This window comes from Nomascus leucogenys, chromosome 12 (genome assembly GCF_006542625.1).
Source record: "Nomascus leucogenys isolate Asia chromosome 12, Asia_NLE_v1, whole genome shotgun sequence".
In the NCBI taxonomy this organism is placed as follows: domain Eukaryota; kingdom Metazoa; phylum Chordata; class Mammalia; order Primates; family Hylobatidae; genus Nomascus; species Nomascus leucogenys.
In genome coordinates this window covers 93,702,192-93,718,843 of record NC_044392.1, presented here as the reverse complement: position 1 = coordinate 93,718,843, position 16,652 = coordinate 93,702,192, and the positions used below count along the sequence as shown (strand labels likewise).

Below are 16,652 nucleotides of genomic sequence, written 5' to 3'. Positions count from 1 at the left end.
GACTTCAGAGATCAATCTTTAACTTTGGCCCTTGTAGTGATTTTAGGAGGTACATGTGAATGAGAAAAATCCGAGGCCTCCTGCTTACAAGTTTTAAACTCTAAGTACAGAGGTTTTTGTGTTATATTTAACCTTAAAGATGTTGGGAGATCCATGTTTCATACTAAAATGACAGGTTTTCCTTTACAATGAGGCATTTCGCCTAACTTTCTAAGTAAAACCAGACACTTAATGACGGTGTCTCAAATGTCTTTAACCTTTGTGTCTCAAGGTAGTTTCTAAAGACAGTGTCTTTTCTTATAGGTTGTATCCCTAATCCAAACGTCTGAAATCTGAAATGCCTCAAAATCCAAAACTTTTTGAGTGCCGACATGATTCTACAAGTGGACAATGAAAATGATACTGTTGACATTGCAGGGGAAATGCGTGTAGAGCACATGGTGAAAGTGTGTGGTGGGCTTATGGGAGTACTACTACAGCGTGCATTCCTAACAGAACAGGAAATCATGTCAGTTTATAAAATCAAAGAAAGATTTCTAAGACCAAAAATCATTGTTAATGAGGCAGATGACTCTGGAGGTAACATTTTTAAAAGCCATCCAGCAGAACATCTTCTCATCCCTAAAGGAACCACTTCCTGGTCTCTTAACTGCTTCTGATATTTTTCCTCTTCAAAAACAACAACAAAAAAACAAACAAACAAACAAAAAAAGAATATAGTGTAGAGTAACCTTTTTATCAAAACACAGTATCATCAGTGGAACATAAAAGCCTGCTGTTGTTTCTTGTTGCTGTTGTTTAAGAGCTGATACAGGTATTCTGGTGATGCTACTGTGCTGCTTTAGTTACCCTGAACACATTATGTTTTCTTGTATTAATGGTATGTTATATAGACCATTTATATATAGTAACATATTAATACTGTGTTTTGATAAAAAGGTTACTCTACACTATATTCTTTTTTTTTTTTTTTTGGAGAGGAAAAATATCAGAAGCAGTTAAGAGACCAGCAAGTTGTCTCTTAACACATATATATATATATCATTAATATATATATAAATGGTACATATATTAATATATATATACCATATATATACCATATATATACACACACACCATATATATATATATGGTATACCATATATATATACACCATATATATATACACACCATATATATATACCATATATATATATATATATATACCATATATATATATATATATATAGAGAGAGAGAGAGAGAGAGAGAGAGATATGGTGCAGTGGTGCGATCTCAGCTCGCTGCAACCCCTGCCTCTGGGGTTCAAGCGATTCTCCTGCCTCAGTCTTCCGAGTAGCTGGGACTACAGACGCGCACCACCACGCCCAGCTAATTTTTGTATTTTTAGTAGAGACAGGATTTCACCATGTTGTCCAGGATGGTATGTTATATTTTTTACTGCTAAGTACTTACATGTGAATAAGTTTAAGAAAATAATTACTTATTGGTAGGATTTAAATTCAGAGTCAAGAATGATGGTGATGCCAAACAACCACAGATTATCCACATGGGTGGCTGAGATAGTGATGCCTTTGCTTTCTGATGGTTCGGTGCACACATACTTTATTTAATGCAAGAAATTACTTTAGGAATTGAATAGAATTTCCTTCAGCCAATGTATATAAGGTGTGCATGAAACATAAATAAAGTTCACGTTTAGACTTGAGTCTCAACCCTGAGACCTCTCATTATGAATATGCTAATATTCTGAAATCTGAAAATTACTGAAATCTAAAACAGTTCTGGCTCCAAGCATTTTGGATAAAGGATACTCAACCTGTATGTGTATATATATATATATATATATATATATATATATATATATATATAAAAAGGTCTTCAGCACAGACAAGAGCTCTTGAGCTCATGCATAACACTGCTACTTCAGCTTGCTGGAGACTATCTCCACGAAGGCTGAGTGGAAACGGAAGGGACCACTTGGAGTGGTGTTAGATCCACTGAGCAAATAGCAAAAACAAATGACCAGTTTGCAGTGTTTTGTATGATTTCCTCTTACAGAAGATATTTGAATTGCTACTGACAGCCATTTTAGAAGGTATATTAGGAATTATTTGGACTTGCTCCTTTAGCCAACTAATCTGTAATTCTTACCTGATTTTATGAAAAAATATATAATAAGATATTTCTAACAAATCAAGTATAAATAAACATCAGTGTCAGTGGCTACTCCACTATAACAAATCAATGAAAATATCAGAGTGCAAAACTGAGTATTCACTAAACATAATTTCATGTATGTGAACAAGATAAAAATGCAAATACAAAGTTATTCTTTGGTTTAAAACTTACTTGGATGTTGATTAAATGTAATATTTTTCTCATTTCAGTCAACAAAAAATGATATCACACTTTTTAAAACAGAGGAATCATTCATAAAAATGATAATATACACTTCTATATTAAACTCTGGACATAATATCAGAAAATCAAATTCTTTTTAAAAATTTAGTAAAAGAGGGCTGGGTGCGGTGGCTCACGCCTGTAATCCCAGCACTTTGAGAGGCCAAGGCGAGCGGATCATGAGATCAGGAGATTGAGACCATCTTGGCTAACATGGTGAAACCGTCTCTACTAAAAACACACACACACACACACACAAAATTAGCCGGGCATGGTGGCGGGCGCCTGTAGTCCCAGCTACTTGGGAGGCTGAGGCAGGAGAACGGCGTGAACCCGGGAGGTGGAGCTTGCAGTGAGCCGAGATGGAGCCACTGCACTCCAGCCTGGGCAACAGAGCAAGACTCCCTCTCAAAAAAAAAAAAATTAGTGAAAGAGTTACTTTAAAAATTTTACAATTATCGTGCTACATTCCAAGAAATAAAATATTTAAGATAAAGTAGTATTCTAATAGTCTTTAAGGTTTCTTTCTATAAATGGTATCAAATATACTGAGTATAAGACAAATAGAATATTTAAAAATTTATGGTAATGCCTAGTAATTTCAGTTAGAACCAAATCAGAGTTATATAAAGATATATTCATACATATAATGACATACATTTATTTTATATCTTCATATAGCAGCCATTTGTATATAACAAACAACACATAATAGTTACACATTCATATATACTATAAATAAACAACTGTACATGAGAACTAAGTAGAGTGAACTATAGAGGATAGTGAATATTACAGATAACTGTTAAGATAAGTGAGTCTCTACTAAAAAAGTAAAACAATTAGCCAGGCGTGGTGGCAGCCACCTGTAGTCCAGGCTACTCGGGAGGCTGAAGCAGGAGAATGACATGAACCCAGGAGGTGGAGCTAGCAGTGAACCGAGATCATACCACTGCACTCCAGCCTGGGCAACAGAGCAAGACTCTGTCTCAAAAAAAAAAAAAAAAAAAAAAAGATAAGTGAACACATACACATAAGAGAAATGTAAACATTTTACTTGTTATTATTTTTTCTTCCAGAATTGATTTATTTTCAATTTAATAATACAGAGTATTCCTTCTTTATATTTAAAATAAAATATTTAAACTCAAGTGGTATTCCGATCATCTATAGGATAAAACAAACAAACAAACAAAAACACAGTCTGTAGTAAGTAGCTCCACATCATCCTTATAAATTTTTATCAACTCTACCAACTCTTTAAAACTAACATGGTATGGGCAAAAGCTGGTAATAAAAAAAAAAAAAAAGTTGCTTTTCTTTTTTTTTTTTTTTTTTTTTTTTTGAGACAGAGTCTTGCTCTGTGTCACCCAGGCCAGAGTGCAGTGGTGCGATCTCGGCTCACTGCAAGTTCCGCCTCCCGGGTTCACGCCATTCTCCTGCTTCAGCCTCCCGAGTAGCTGGGACTACAGGCGCCCGCCACCATGCCCGGCTAATTTTTTGTATTTTTAGTAGAGTCGGGGTTTCACCGTGTTAGCCAGGATGGTCTCGATCTCCTGACCTCGTGATCCGCCCGCCTCGGCCTCCCAAAGTGCTGGTATTACAGGCGTGAGCCACCGTGCCCAGCCCCAAAAATCTGCTTTTTGTTAAAGCTTTTTTTTCCTCTTCAGAACTTAGTTCTGAAAACCATGAATACCAAAAATAAATAAATAATACTGTTTTTGTTTTTGAACTTCCTTTTTTCACTGTAGTTCACTACAGTTTGTGCCACATCACTTTCAAAGCATCAACTATCGCAATGGGGCAACTCTGGTTCAATGGGTTGTTATGCAGCTCTTTCTAGTGGGTTTTTTTCTTATCCATTTTATAAATACATACTGATAGAAACTATTGGGTAGAGATTTAAAATAGTACTTTAACAGTTGCAGAGTCCAGGTCGAAAATGGAGGCAGCTGCGGTGTCCCGGGTTTCTTGGCTACTGGGTCGGTCCGGCCCACAGCTGGGGTGGCCTATGTCGAGTGGCGCCCATGGCGAGGAGGGCTCAGCTCGCATGTGGAAGGCCCTCACCTACTTCGTCGTGCTCCCCAGAGTAGCATACAGCATGCTGAATGTGTTCCTGAAGTCACACCACGGAGAGCACTAGAAACCCGAGTTCATCCCCTACCCCGACCTTCGCATCAGGACCAAGCCGTTTCCCTGGGGAGATGGTAACCCTACTCTACTCCATAACCCTCATGTGAATCCACTTCCAACTGGCCATGAAGATGAATAAAGAGAATCCAGACCACTGCCTGGGCGCCAGGGACCACAGCACTGGTTTGGACCATCGCTTTGCATGCGGACCAGAAAAAGTATACGAGACCTTAAGTTCACCTTCTTTACATGTATCAGACGGTATACTGATCTTCCATCCCTTTGCTTGTGGCAGGAGATGGCTTAAATAAATCACTTAAACTCAAAAAACAAAACAAAACAAAACAAAACAAAACAAAACAAAAAACACAGTTACGATTAGAATGTCATGTACCTGCTTTACTTATACATCTAAAGTATATTTTTCAAAGCTTTTATTGGCATGTTTACTTGACTTTGGCCATATAGACAACCACTCCAACTTTTCTGCAGGATTATTTCATTCTTAAATATAATTCATAATATGAGGCATAATGAAGTCCACCGATTCCAAAAATTATCTGGTTATTTCACTTAGTGGCAATTGTGAAATTGTTTAAAGGGAAGAGCTTTGTTAATATTAAGTTTAAGAAAATCAGTTATAAAAGAGAAGTTTAAAGAGAAGAATCCACTATTTCCATTATTTGAATAATTTCTTTATTCAACTGTTTTTTCATTAAAGCTTCACAAACTGCTAACAAATTTATGGCAGCATCTGAATAATTTCAAGTTTCACAAATATCACTCAATTGTGACACTAGCTCTCCAAATAATAGAATGTTATATTTCTCTTGATCTTTAAGAAATAGATGTGTTCATAAAATGCAGATAGGCAATACCAAAAATAATTTTAAAAATATTGTTATCTGCAATGCTAATAATAAATAAACAGTAGAATACCTGACATCGTGGTCGGAAAAACAAACTCTTCATTTCGGTAATGCATGAATAAATGTGTGATGGCCTGGAAAATGGTTAGGCGAAATACATATTTTCTATGGATTTTCAAAAGGGCTTCTAAAACATTAAGCCACTAATTCCAGAATATAAATAACAGCTGTAAGAATTTGTTTTATGTGTCATATTTAATTGAAAACAATGTGAAATAAAGGTTAAAGAATACATTTATATTAACAGTCTTTAGAAATAAAAGCAAGTCAGCCAGGTGCTCTGGCTCACACCTGTAATCCCAGAACTTTGGGAGGCCAAGGCAGGCGGATCACTTGAGGTCAGGAGTTTCAGCCTGGCCAGCATGGTGAAACCCTGTGTCTACTAAAAATACAAAAATTAGCTGGGCATGGTGGTATGCACCTGTAATCCCAGCTACTCTGGAGGCTGAGGCAGGAGAATCTCTTGAACCCAGTAGGCAGAGGTTGCAGTGAGCTGAAATCACGCCACTGCATTCTAGCTTGGGCAACAGAATGAGACACCATCTCAAAAATAAAATAAAGAAATAAAAGCAAGTTTATTTGTTTAGAACTAATCCACTTTTAATTACTTCTAAAATTTAATATACACATAAATATAATAAATGTTGATATTATTTTGCCACCAATAAACATACAATAATCATTTTCATAATGAATTAAGTAAACTAAGTGAAAACTAAATAAGTTTTCTTAGCATAAAAATCACTGTCATTTAGAAATAAAAGCATTTTATACAAAGAGTATGTAAATTGTGTTTCAAGTGTTATCTTTTGTTGTAAAATACTTATTTGGGATTGCTATAAAATAAATGATTGCAGATATAAAGAAAAACATGCTGAAAAATATCAATTCCTTGAAAAATCAACTTTTATTGAAAGAAAGGTAGAGGACATTGTTATGCTGATAATAAAGATAACAGATTTAGTCTCCAAATTCACAGTATCATTTGTACAGAAATTAATGGCTGGATTACTTTAATAGGGCAGAGTAAATAATAGTCTATATTCATTGATGGTGTGAGAAAATGGAAGGCAGGAAGGACACACAATTTACACTCATTACTGTCACTAAAAGAACCAGCATTACCTAGTTCATCACTTTAAAAATAACCGTGTTGGGCCAGGCACAGTGGCTCACGCCTGTAATCCCAGCACTTTGGGAGGCTGAGGCAGGTGGATCACAAGGTTAGGAGTTCAAGACCAGTGTGACCAACATGGTGAAACCCCATCTCTACTAAAAATACAAAAATTAGCCAGGTGTGGCGGCACATGTCTGTAATCCCAGCTACTTAGGAGGCTGAGGCAGGAGAATCGCTTGAATCCAGGAGGCGGAGGTTGCAGTGAGCTGAGATCTTGCCACTGCACTCCAGCCTGGGCGACAGAGTGAGCCTCCATCTCTAAATAAATAAATAAATAAATAACTGTGTTATTATTATATTTTTGCTGCACTGTGATATAATGATACTCACATATGCAATTTGTGCATTAATGTACCTTTTTCCTGCTTGTGGAAGGCAGTAGTTGTATATGAAATCCAAGAACGACAGCACTGCTTCTCTGGGGCACTTCTCTGTTAAAGCTTTTTATACAAGCAAAACGCTGTGCGTGTTGAAATATCTGTTGGCCACTTTTGCAGCCAAAATTTCTGTATTTGTGATTTGAATGTGGAAATATCCACAGTCACTCTCAAAAGGATTTATTTAATCCATGTCCTGATATCATTAGCACTGACAGGGTTTAGGGTAACACTCAGGGAGATAAACACTTTGATATATTTCTTCAAAGAATATGCTCTGTCAGAGAATGTGTCCAAAAGCATCAGGGCATATAAACATTCCTCAAGTGGGTTTACTTATCAAGTATAAAATGACTGGGCCAGGAGAGTACTAGGGTTTTGACAGCTTGTGGTTTGAAATTGAGCATGACCCTTTGTACTCTTAAAGAGAATTTGTCTATTTTTAGCTCTCTTGATTCAAAAGGAAGCAGTCAATGGAAGTATTGCAAAGTAAGGGCATTACAATTATAATTATAAAAATCAATTTTAAATCAAGATCCCAGCACTGCAAAAAACACCTTGGAATAAGGCTCTGATCAATTGCCTTCTTTTCTCACGATTTTTCAGGCACAGCTATAGGAGAAGTCTGAAGATGAATCAAGTGACAAGAAGTTTGAAACAGCTTGCTAATTTATTTTCTGAGCCATATTTCTTGGCTAAGTGAGTATGAATTTCATTACTTCCATGAACATGCTAATCATAAAACTACCTATTATCCTTCAACTAAAGGGTCAATGGTTTTAGGTTTTGGAAGAAAACTGTTACACTGTTTAAAAATACTCTTCTCTGAGGAAAAATAGTATTTATGGCATATTAAACCGTGACTAAATCTATTCTTGAGGAACTTTTCTAGAGAATTAAATGTAAACATTTTGTGATAAAACTCCTGCGAGATAATATGAAATAGGTATCTTTAAGGAAAATGAAGCTTTTATCAGCAGATTTTTCCCTCTTTCTGATGCAATGTAGTGCATTTGATTAGGTAAGTTCACATTGACAAAGCTAAGATAATTAATACAAATAAGTAACTTGTACAATGATAAATGTTCTTTTTTTTAAAAAAAAAAGACTTTTATTGAAGCAGAATGAACTGCTGAAGTATAATCCTCATAAAATTAAGCAAATATCACAAGTAATGATTGAAGTTTCAAAAAGTCTCTCCATGTGTGCAAACAACATAGCTTAGCTGATCATTATTTTGTTCTTTTATTTTATTCAAATTCTATATATTGGATTTTTAAACAAACAGACAACCTAAATTCATAGTAGCTCTTCAATTAAGAGTGAATGAATAAATGTAGGCCATCAGGAGAACAAAATACTAATTTTTATCCCACCGCTGGTAAGCTTAAAATTAAAGGACCATAGATAGGGATCTTATCCTCTTCCGATTTTTTATCCATTAAATTTGGTAAGATAAATTTCACTTGCAGGTCCACAGGTCAGAGTCCTAGCTCATAATGGGTGTCTTACATATTTACTATTATACACATGCATATTTATGTCACAAGTGAAAAATCAAACCTTCTCACCTTTTAAAACATTGTGTTTAATTTATTAATGGTGATTAACATTTTTATCTCACTCAATATGTCCTAATTGTCCCTGAAAAGAATATAATCTCTAGTAATGTTTCCCTTTGTCATTGTAATTAGATAGTGACTTTTACCCTCCAACTAATTTGGGCAAAGCTCTCTTCCTTCAGTCAATGAAAAGACAGTATGAGTGAAGATGAACCCAGTACCTCAGTTGGAAATGCAGAAATCACCCATCTTCTGCGTCACTCACAGTAGGAGCTGTAGACTGGAGCTGTAAAAAGCTTATCCACCATGATCAAGTGGGCTTCATCCCTGGGATGCAAGGCTGGTTCAACATATGCAAATCAATAAATGTAATCCAGCATATAAACAGAACCAAGGACAAAACCACATGATTATCTCAATAGATGCAAAAAAGACCTTTGACAAAATTCAACAGCCCTTCATGCTAAAAACGCTCAATAAATTAGGTATTGATGGGACGTATCTCAAAATAATAAGAGCTATTTATGACAAACCCACAGCCAATATCATACTGAATGGGCAAAAACTGGAAGCATTCCCTTTGAAAAGTGGCACAAGACAGGGATGCCCTCTCTCACCACTCCTATTCAACATAGTGCTGGAAGTTCTGGCCAGGGCAATTAGACAGGAGAAAGAAATAAAGGGTATTCAGTTAGGAAGAGAGGACATCAAATTGTCCCTGTTTGCAGATAACATGATTGTATATTTAGAAAACCCCATCGTCTCAGCCCAAAATCTCCTTAAGCTGATAAGTAACTTCAGCAGTCTCAGGATACAAAATCAATGTGCAAAAATCACAAGCATTCTTGTACACCAATCGCAGACAAACAGAGAGCCAAATCATGAGTGAACTCCCATTCATAATTGCTTCAAAGAGAATAAAATACCTAGGAATCCAACTTACAAGAGATGTGAAGGAACTCTTCAAGGAGAACTACAAACCACTGCTCAATGAAATAAGAGAGGATACAAACAAATGGAAGAACATTCCATGCTCATGGGTTGGAAGAATCAATATTGTGAAAATGGCCATACTGCCCAAGGTAATTTATAGATTCAATGCCATCCTCATCAAGCCACCAATGACTTTCTTCACAGAAGTGGAAAAAACTACTTAAAGTTCATATGGAACCAAAAAAGAGCCCGCATTGCCAAGTCAATCCTAAGCCAAAAGAATAAAGCTGGAGGCATCACGCTACCTGACTTCAAACTATACTACAAGGCTACAGTAACCAAAACAGCATGGTACTGGTACCAAAACAGAGATGTAGATCAATGGAACAGAACAGAGCCCTCAGAAATAACACCATACATCTACAACCATCTGATCATTGACAAACCTGACAAAAACAAGAAATGGGGAAAGGATTCCCCATTTAACAAATGGTGCTGGGAAAACTGGCTAGCCATATGTAGAAAGCTGAAACTGGATCCCTTCCTTACACCTTATACAAAAACTAATTCAAGATGGATTAAAGACTTACATGTTTGATCTAAAACCATAAAAACCCTAGAAGAAAACCTAGGCAATAGCATTCAGGACATAGGCATGGGCAAGGACTTCATGTCCAAAACACCAAAAGCAATGGCAACAAAAGCCAAAATTGGCAAATGGGGTCTAATTAAACTAAAGAGCTTCTGCACAGCAAAAGAAACTACCATCAGAGTGAACAGGCAACCTACAGAATGGGAGAAAATTTTTGCAATCTACTCATCTGACAAAGGGCTAATATCCAGAATCTACAAAGAACTCAAACAAATTTACAAGAAAAAAACAAACAACCCCATCAAAAAGTGGGCAAAGGATATGAACAGATACTTCTCAAAAGAAGACATTTATGCAGCCAAAAGACATGAAAAAATGCTCATCATCACTGGCCATCAGAGAAATACAAATCAAAACCACAATGAGATACCATCTCACACCAGTTAGAATGGTGATCATTAAAAAGTTAGGAAACAACAGGTGCTGGAGAGGATGTGGAGAAATAGGAACACTTTTACACTGTTGGTGGGACTGTAAACTAGTTCAACCATTGTGGAAGTCAGTGTGGCGATTCCTCAAGGATCTAGAAGTAGAAATACCATTTGACGCAGCCATCCCATTACTGGGTATATACCCAAAGGACTATAAATCATGCTGCTATAAAGACACATGCACACACATATTTATTGCAGCACTATTCACAATAGCAAAGACTTGGAACCAACCCAAATGTCCAACAACGATAGACTGGATTAAGAAAATGTGGCACATATACACTATGGAATACTATGAAGCCATAAAAAATGGTGAGTTCATGTTCTTTCTAGGGACATGGATGAAGCTGGAAATCATCATTCTCAGCAAACTATCACAAGGACAAAAAACCAAGCACCGCATGTTCTCACTCATAGGTGGGAATTGAAAAATGTGAACACTTGGACACAGGAAGGGAAACATCACATACCAAGGCCTGTCGTGGGTGGGGGGATGGGGGAGGGATAGCATTAGGAGAAATACCTAATGTAAATGGTGAGTTAATGGGTGCAGCACACCAACATGGCACATGTATACATATGTAACAAACCTGTATGTTGTGCACATATACCCTAGAACTTAAAGTATAATAAAAAAAAAAAAAGAAAAGTTTTAGGGTTTGCATTAAATAACCAGGAATAAGAGTTATAAAAGAAAAAAAAAGAATGAAGAGTCATGTAGCCAAATCTTTCAATTGCTTTTATTATAGTATGTACGTTACCCTAAAAATTTCATTGCCCACCAAACATTGAAAACCAGCTATTTCTCTTTCATGTACAATTTAAAGAAGAAACCACAAATATTCACACAAACTAAGTACACATTTATCGTGATCTGACCCTAAATATTTAAATTGGCATCAGGATCTGGGTTCTATTTCTAATCATAGTTTTGACGTTATTACGTGCTATCAACTTTTTATGATAATGAGACTGTATTAGATGATTCCTGGAATCAACTGTAGGATATTCCCTGAGGATGAGTAAGGTCGCTGAGCAGCTTCCTTTTGAGCATGATTATTTTTGTTAATGTGTTTAATTTAGTACATTGTCTAAGTAGAATATTGAGATAGAAAAAAATTAATATTTTTACAATATTTCTAAATTTCCCAAAGAAAAATGAAAAAGTTAGAGTATTAAAGGTTTCCTTTATCTTATCTTCAGCATCATTTGGACAGCATGGATTTCATAGTGATAATATTACTTCTAGCCAGTCATCTGTAATCATGAAGATGGTCACTTATGGAAGAAAATAACCATTTAAACACTAGTAATATACACATACAGTAGAAAAAATACCCAAAATTGCCCAAAGTCAATTTAATTCTGCAAATCCTATGTTTACGACCTCCAAGGAACACGTGTGAGCTTACAGAACATATGTCAAATATATTAAATTAATGTATAATATTGATCATTCCTCTTGCTTCCTTTTAAAGGACAATGTTTTAAAAAATTACTAGTTTTTCTTAATTTACTGTATGTTATCCAGGAAAAGGGTCAAAGCTTTAACTTCATTTTGAAAGAGAAAACACCTTATGATGAGGAGCAGATTGGAAAAGGTCATTTTTCCTAAGGCAAGATAACAAAAGTTTAATGGCTATCAAATTATTTGGAGGGAATGAGAGTTTCTCTAAGAATTTGATAGTCAAGATCCCTAACATTTATCTCTTTCCTTTTCTAGCGGCCCTGCCTCGAAAGGAAGATGAAAATGCTCATAAGAAATGTAAGTGATCTTTATTGGTCTGTGACTTTTGTATAACCATACTCTCTGGTGTGTGACTGCACTAAGCATTTCTTGTCAAAACAGGCAAGAGAATTGAACACTTGTCTGAAGTAACCTGTGTCTGAAGGAACGTGTGTGTGTGTGTGTGTGTGTGTGTGTGTGTGTGTGTGTCTGCACATGCATGCATGTGTCCACATGCACATCTGTACATCTGTTCAGAAAGGTAAGGCATTTGAAGCAAAAGTGGATAACTCAGGCAAGAAAACTTAGGAAAGAAAAAGGTAATTGTTGTGCATTTTTTTTGCATTTTGAGAAAAATCAAAGTTGTATAGTTTACCTAGATCATTCATAATGCATAATCATCCTTCCTTAATTTTCCCTCAGATATTCTATTAATTTTTCCTCAAAGAAACATGGTTATCAAGTTGGGAATAAATTGAAAAATAGTTTCCAATCTGTAAAGACTTTCTCACATGTGATAGAACACATTGCTGAAGAGAGATAGTTCTTCAATCTGTCATGGAGATGAATGAAATTTTATCTCCGATCGTGCAAAAACACCCCATGAGAATACAGGATACATTTGAGAAGGGGAGTAAGACCCTTCCCTTTACCTGAGCCATAATCTTTTTGAAAAATAGATCGCTTAAAATATAGTCATTAAAATCTTTCTATAAATTACACGTTTAACTCAGAAAAAGAAACAGGATAGAGGAAGATGTATTTTAATGATAGATTCATTTCCCTGTAGAAAACTACTTAAACATAGTAATAAAAGCTGGGAAATTATTTCATCCAAAAAGCTGGGGAATTATTTCATCCATATTTCCTTAACCTTTCAGGGCATCTACTCAAGTTTGTTCAGGGAGAGTCATTTTACACATACATAAGCAGACACTGTCAAATTTAAAATAAAAGATGAAAGGGAAAATCAACTTGAACATCATCAATACTCCCTGCTGTAAAATCCTACTCAATTTATGTTTTTTTCTTAGTTCACAGAAATGTTTCACATAAAATATAAAAAAGACAACCTTGCCCTGTGCTTCCACCTGATGGTTGTTCTTTCACATCGATCTCACCTGCTTGTTTCATCCCAGGAGCTGTGGGATCAGACCCCAGCACACATTGTCAGCAGCAGCTGCCTCTCAGCCAGATATGCCTAAGAGGAAGCAGCGGGGCGTTTGTGAGCCTAGAGGGGGCTAGTTTGCCCTGGTTCAAAAATTAAGTTCTATAGAGAAGCTGACACCAGCTCTCTATAAAATGTCCTACCTGGCAGCCATCTTGAAGGTGAAAAAGTTTTCCTAGGGAACCTATTTTCTGAGGAAATGAGACCTACATCGACCCCATAAAGAAATGGTAACATGCTGAAGTTAGTTCACATTTGATATTTGATCTTTTCATTTTTGGGGGGGAGCGGGTGCTTTGGAAAATCAGAGGAGAGTCACATACCCCAGTCTGATTGGTGGGAGAGGATCCAAAGGCTTCCTGGAGGAGGTGATACCTGAACAGCCTAAAGAACAAGGAGCTTTTGTGTCCATCTTTTCATTCTTAGCAGAGCACTCCTTGAGGAAAGAGGTTAATCATAGCTCATATCTAATCAAATAATTTATTCTTACACATGTTTATTGAGCTCTTTGCTAGGAGAAAAACACTCCCAGAAGCAGCTTGGGAAATAGGGAGTGGCAGTCAGGAGGGAGAGAAGTGGGTAAGGGAAATATGAGAGGAAATCAAGGATGAATCTCATATTTCTAGTTTAGGTGAATGGGTGGATAGTGGATCAGGGCAGCCACATGCAGTTGTGCAGGTTGCAGACTCACAGATGCAGAAGGAGGGGTAAATTCTATGGAGAAGAGCCTTTTTCTTGATCCCACAGTACCACCACTTAATATATGATGTTGGAATGGACTACAATTGAGAAAATTGTTTTGATTTCTTAAAAGCAAGCCTGTTCTTTCTTGAGTAAACCAAGAAATCTACTTGGCTGCTACATACATTTGGCTCCATAATTTTCAAACATCAAAAATCTCTACTGTGAATCATTTATGTCTTCTCCCTATCTCTTCGGTCTTTAGACTATTTTGACACCTCTACCAGAGGAGATTTTAGGATTTCCTGCTTAAAGAAAGCTTGAAAATTAGGTATGAAACTGAATTATCAGTTATTAATATTGTTAATTAACAGTGGGGTTATTGATAGAGTTGTATCAAGAATATCCATTATTATTAAATTCATAAACAAGATTGCCATTAGTTTTTACAATTATTTCAAGCTACAATTTGATCATCTTATAATAGTGGTAATGCCCTTATTCTCTTCTTTTCTGAGATAGAGTCTCGCTCTGTTGCCCAGGCTGAAGTGCAGTGGCGCCACCTCAGCTAACTGCAACCTCCACTTCCAAGATTCAAGCAATTCTCCTACCTCAGCCACCCAAGTAGCTAGCACTACAGGCATGAGCCACCCCACGCCTGGTTAATTTTTTTGCATTTTTAGCAGAGACGAGGTTTCGCCATGTTGCCGAGGCTGGTCTTGAACTCCTGAGCTCAGGCAATCTGACTGCCTTGGCCTCCCAAAGTGCTAGTATTACAGACCTCAGCCACCGTGCCCAACCAGATATTCGATATTTAGGCTACACTTCTACTGGTGCTTTCGAGAAAATATTACATGGTCTTTAGCGGAGAAAGAGAATTGATTAAATGTCATTAGCTTCTAAAGGCTATTACTTGAACGGATGCGTATAAGCCTAAACAATAACAAACACTCTATATTTTTACCAAAAGCAACTTTATCCACATGTCTAAAGCAAATAAAATTTGTGCCAGATGAAAAGCTCTGAATGTTAATTTTAATGTTTGCCATCCTCCTTAGACAAGGTTAGTATAAGTAGAAACGGAGGGCAAAAATATTCAGTAAATGGCATGCTTATTAGCAAGACAATATGGTTTTCATGCATTTCTAGTTAAGAGCAAGCATGGGGGTGGGGCAGAATGAGGAGGCACAGATTTAGATTTAAATGTTTTTGTTATAAAGTCCAAAGTCACTTTCTTTAGGCATGCAAGCTGTGGATAGCTTCAGTCTCCGCATGCAGGCTGTGGATAGCTCCCTACAGAGTCTTCTTTATTTTCATAAAGATCAACTCACCATCCTGTGCACCAAATAACTTTGCATTTGATAAGTGCTCAGTAATTTGTTGATACATATGGTCTAGAATGTAAATCCCAAACCAAGGGCTAAATATGGTCACAAATACACAGATTGGTAGAAAAACCTGATTATGACTAAATTTACTGGAATTATATTTGGCTAAGTGAAATAAATGTCTGCATTCAAAAAAAATTTAAAAGGCGTTGTTCTGAATGAAACAAATGTATTTCTCTCCTTTATAAGGTTCTGGAACTTGGTAGTCTAGGACCAGTAGGGTCGCTCTATTCTATCAAGTCCTCAGGAATTTAGGATTCCTTCAAATTCATTCATTCATCATCTTTTGGGTGCGTCCTTCCTGCTCATGCTCCAAGTTAGTATCCATACAGGCTGCATATGAAAAGAGAGAGAAATTTTTTTTCTCAAGAGACCAAAGGGCATAGGCTAGCTTACTCTCCAGAGAGCTTTCTGGAAGTGTCCCCAGAGCATCCTCATTTAAAACACCCCGTTTAAGTCATCAGTCACTTGACCATATCTAGGAGCCAACTGCCAAGGATTTTTTAAAGTACAATCCTAATGGAAGGAGGGGGAACAGGTACTGGAGGATTAGAGTTCTTGGAGAATCACCAAGGTGATTCCATCGAATTGATGAAGTAAAATGCCTTATTGAAATGATGTTTTTCACTACAAAGTGTTCTCTATTTCTTTTCTCAACTGAGAGAAGACTATAAGAAAACAACACGCCGGGCGCGGTGGCTCACGCCTGTAATCCCAGCACTTTGGGAAGCCGAGGCGGGCGGATCACGAGGTCAGGAGGTGGAGACCACCCTGGCTAACACAGTGAAACCTCGTCTGTACTAAAAATACAAAAAATTAGCCGGGCGTGGTGGCGGGCGCCTGTAGTCCCAGCTACTCGGGAGTCCGAGACAGGAGAATGGCGTGAACCCGGGAGGCGGAGCTTGCAGTGAGCCGAGATCGCGCCACTGGACTCCAGCCTGGGTGAGAGAGCGAGACTCCGTCTCAAAAAAAAAAGAAAAAAAAAGAAAAGAAAAGAAAAGAAAAGAAAGCAACACAGTGGGCATGCAAGCAGAGTTCACAAGTAGGAATTTAAAAGAAGATTTAAAATCTTAACACCCTGAAATCCTCT

The 16,652-nt window shown here is 36.9% G+C and overlaps 1 pseudogene; it reads left to right on the top strand.

Moving 5' to 3' along the window:
• Nucleotides 1-4,344: 4,344 nt before the first annotated feature.
• LOC100595366 lies at nucleotides 4,345-4,674 on the top strand (annotated as a pseudogene).
• The last annotated feature ends 11,978 nt before the right edge of the window (nucleotides 4,675-16,652 follow it).